Genomic DNA, 4,828 nt, shown 5'->3' with positions numbered 1-4,828 from the left:
CTTCTTGCTACGTGTGTCATTATTTTAATGGCCCAACATAAAAAGTCACAAAAAACTAAAAAATAAAGTTAATTAAAAAAAAAAAAAAAAATCTGTTGCAGTTTTCACTAACACATTACTATAAGAACCAGAAATGAACATTTATTAATAAAGAATTAATGCTTTTGTAATGATGGATTAATACATGCACTAATTCCGTGAGCATCAGGAAATAATTAGGTAATACGTTATACCTCATATACCTCTGACTCATTTATGAATAGCCATTAATAATAGTAAAGGTTGATGTTAAGTCACTGTCTTAATTAATATCATGGCCTGCAGTATTAATAAAGGTCATTTACATTAATTACAGCCTTTTTGCACATAAAATCAATAAAACACCCCAGATCTGCACCTTTGCTTAACAGAAAACTTATTAATAAAAGGTTTGACTAAACAAATAGACTTAAAGACTTAAAGATTGAAACTGTGTCTCTGAGTCCCAAACACTAATTGGAAGGCTGTTCTTTAAGTGGTGGGGCTTTGCAAGAGAAACCTCTGTCTCAAAGCTGGAGTGGCAGATCATAAAAGACCAAAGGTTGAATCAAATACGGAGGTGCGAGACCATTCAGTGCTTTATAGGTCATTAGTATAATTTTAAATTGATTGTGAAATTTTACTGCGAGCAAGTGCAGTGTGGAACAGATAGGCGTGATGTGATCAAATCTTCTGGTTCTAGTGCGGACTCCAATGGAGCTTGTTTATGCTCCTACTGGAACATCCAGACAGCAAGGCTTTACAAACGTCCAACCTAGAGGTATCAAAAGCATGAACTAGTTCTTCTGCATCATGTAATGACATGATTTTTCTTATCTTAGAGATATTTCTGAGATGACAAAGGGTTATACTAAAGACATCCAGAGTAGACATCTACTTTCCCAACAGTTCAGTGACCATAACCTGCTGTAAGCTACATCACCATGCTGCACTGGGATGGGGCCAGGGCATATTACGGCTTCAGACATTGCCTTCGCAAATTTTCACACGTCTACAATATTACTCTTAATATCCTCTGACTGACAAAGGCATATATCATTAGCTCATACATGAAAACTTATGACCAAAGGTATGTGAACATCAGACCATCACACCCATTGTGCTTTTCGAACATGTCGTTGCAGATTCAGTCTCCCTTTACTGTTATAAAAACCTCCATTCTTCTGGGAAGGCTTTCCACTACAGTTTGGCATGTGGCTGTAAGGATTTGTGTTCATTCAGCCACAAGAGCATTACTGATGTCAGGCACTGATGTCATGTGAGGATGCCTAGCATTTAGCCAGCGTTCCAATTCATCTTAAAGGTGTTCAGAGGGGTGGAGGTCAGGGCTCAGTGCAGGCCACTCAAGATTTTCCACTCCAACCGTGACAAACCATGTCTTCATTGAGCTTGCTTTGTGCATGCTGGAACAGCATGGGCCGTTTAGTTCCATGGTCAGGTGACCAAAATTCTTTTTCCCCAAGTGTGTCTGTGTGTGTGTATATATATATATATATATATATATATATATATATATATATGTATATATATATATATGTGTGTGTGTGTATGTATATATATATATGTGTGTGTATGTATGTACACATTATATATATATATATATATATGTGTATGTATATATTGAACTGGAGTACTGGAAAGGAAAAATACCCTAAAAGTATTTCAGACTGTCTTATCGCCTACAAATGGGTTAACTTACACTGATTCCAAACACACCCTTCATAATGTAAATGATCTTTATTAATACTGCAAGTCATGAATAAGAGAATGACTTCACATGATGTTTCTACTTTAGTATTATAAATGGCTATTTATATGACTCAGAGGTTGCTAATGTATAACATACGCTTCATTATTTCCTTATAAACTAAGGATTAGTGCATGCATTAATTCATCATTATAAAAGCATTCGTTGAATATTAATATATGCTTATTTGTGGACTTTATGGTAAAATGTTTCCCTTATTTATAACTATATTACATTCATAATCTTTTGGTGTTTTAGGATAGCCCTGTTTGTCTTTGACCCATATACAGTATAAAAGAGAGAGGCAGCCTAGGAGATTTGAGACGGCAGACGGAAAGCAGGAACTGGCCTGGACATGCGGACATGCAGGGTTTATTTGGTGCTTACACAGCACAAGGCATAAATTGCGCTGGAATGCGGCCCTTATCATGTGTGTCTGTGTGTTTGTGTATGCGCATTCTTGTGCTTTATCTACAAGTTTGGGACAGAAGAGAGTGTAGTACTGAATGTATTCCTTCTCCACTAATCTCTGATTTACAGCAGCAACATTGTCGGGTGTTTATCTTAACATTTTGATATACAATTTTTGGGTTTGCCAGCATTACAGATTTATTTTTCTGTGTGTGTGAGGGAGAGAGAGAGAGACAGCATGAGAATATTAAAGAACAACCTAATGAGAGAGTGTGTGTGAATGTTTTGTGCAATTATATATAACTGGATTATCCTGAACAATCTGTCCTCCCTGTCGAGCTAAGGCAAAGCATTTAAAAGTATCTTATGATATAATCATGAAGTTGGTGTGTCATCATTTCAGGGAGACCAAGAAACTGCATTTGAGAGGTTAGTGTTGACCTGGGTTTGTTGAAGCTTGTTATCCAGTAGGATGGTATTTTTAATCTGTTTCTCTCCAAAATGACACTCCAAAATGCTTTCTGCAGATTTTACATTACTGGCGTGCTGTTTGACTTCTTAGAAGCATCAAAAGTCATATGGTTTTTGCTATTATTGCAAGTAGTCACAGTTTTTTGCCCAGTGTATGCGATAATGAGTTAATGATAATGAGTCTTTATTGGTCACATATACATTACAGCACAGTGAAATTCTTTTCTTCGCATACCCCAGCATGTTAGGAGGTTGGGGTCAGAGTGCAGGGTCAGCCATGATACAGCACCCCTGGAGCAGAGAGGGTTAAGTGCCTTGCTCAACAATGTTGTGTAAAATGGCTCATTTGTATTGAAGTTTTCAAGATTTGGTTCCTATATAAACTCTTTATGAAAAATGCCTTCTGATTCATGGGCAGTGAATAGTGCTACAGGAAAAATGGGGAACAGATTGTCACAACCCAGAATGTGTGACAATTTTATTTTTTTAAACTATTTCATAGTTCCATTCACACCTCATTCTTCTTCAAACCCTGAAACCCAAAACCCTACCTTAACCTCCTGAACTCCTAAATGCGTCCATACGTCAAACCTCTTATAAAGAAATGGGGTTTTTAAAGGTTTATTTTTTTATTTTTTATTTTTTTTTAGTAAAGTCAGTAGTTTTATGTGACAATATAACTATAGCATTTAATTATTTGCCATTCAGAAATTGGTTCTTTATGTGCGCCACTCAAATCATGCCATAGTTTCCTCCACAGGGTTAGTTATTATATTTTTTTTTGCACCTATACTGTAAAAAGTCATTAAAAATGTAATTAAAAGTGAACTAATTTAGGCAAAGCTTGTTTATTGTGTATTTTATAATATACTGGACCCTCCAGAATTATTGACTCCCTTCATAGAAAAAAGCAAAAATGGATGTATAAAAGAAGCATTACACACAATAATCCATTTTTTTCTATTCAGTCAATAGAAGAATCTTTGTTCTACTAAAAAAAAAAAAACATTTGTCACATAGACAGTTCTCCACTATGCCACCAGAGGACAACCTCCCCAGAGGTCTAAAAACTCTTCATTATTTGTTCATTCTACTTCCTGCTTGCAGAGTATTTAAACCACATAGACACAAACCCTTGTTGACCGTTTACTCTTGTGTACGTTTTGAGCCTTTTGTTCTTGACAGCCATTCCATATATGACCTTGCATATATTGGTTGCTATATCACATTATTTATCTTGGTGTAATTTAAAAAAAATAAATAAAATCTTCACAAAAACCTGCAATTTTAAGATATCCTCACATGGATTCTTATACCACTGCTTTGTGGATGACACTCAACTCATCCTCTCCTTCCCTCCCTCAGATCCTCTTGTTTCTGCTCAGACCTCAGCATGAATGGCAGCTCATCAGCTGAAACTTAATCCCAGCAAAACTGAACTGCTGCTCATCCCAGGTGATTCATCCCCATGTCAGGATCTTGTGATCTCCCTGGACATCTCTCTGATCTCACCTTCAGTTACTGCACGCAACCTTGGAGTAACCATGGACAATTAACTGTCCTTTTCCTCTCACATTGCTAGTCTGACACACTCGTGTTGATTTCTGCTTTACAACAGTTGAAGAATTTGTCCATTTCTATCCATACAGGCCACTCAGGTGCTGGTTCAGACTCTTGTCATTTCGAGACTGGACTACTGCAGGTCTGCCTCTGAGTGACATTCGACCTCTGCAACTGATCCAGAATGCAGCTGCTCGACTTGTTTTCAACCTCCCTAAGTTCTCCCACACCACCATATTGCTATGCTCCCTCCACTGGCTTACTCTAGCTGCCCGCATCAGATTTAAAACACCTGATGCTTGCCTACAGAGCCAAAAATGGACCAGCACCCACTTACCTCAAATCACTTTTCACACCCCACACTGCACCACTCTCCCTCCAATCCTCTACCACTGCTATACTGATGCCACCATCTCTCATTGTACAAGAAAATCATTCATCAAGACTCTTCTCTGTTCTGGCAGTCTTCAAACAACGTCTAAAGACCTACCTCTTCCTAAAGTACTTAAATTGGCACTTTCCATTTTAAAAAGAATAATTAAATAAATAAATAAAGTTGTGTTGTCTCTGTGTTTTAAAACAGACAGTATTCTTAGTCAG

The sequence above is a fragment of the Ictalurus punctatus genome, chromosome 26 (assembly GCF_001660625.3).
Source record: "Ictalurus punctatus breed USDA103 chromosome 26, Coco_2.0, whole genome shotgun sequence".
NCBI classification, from domain to species: domain Eukaryota; kingdom Metazoa; phylum Chordata; class Actinopteri; order Siluriformes; family Ictaluridae; genus Ictalurus; species Ictalurus punctatus.
Note: the sequence above shows the minus strand (reverse complement) of the source record.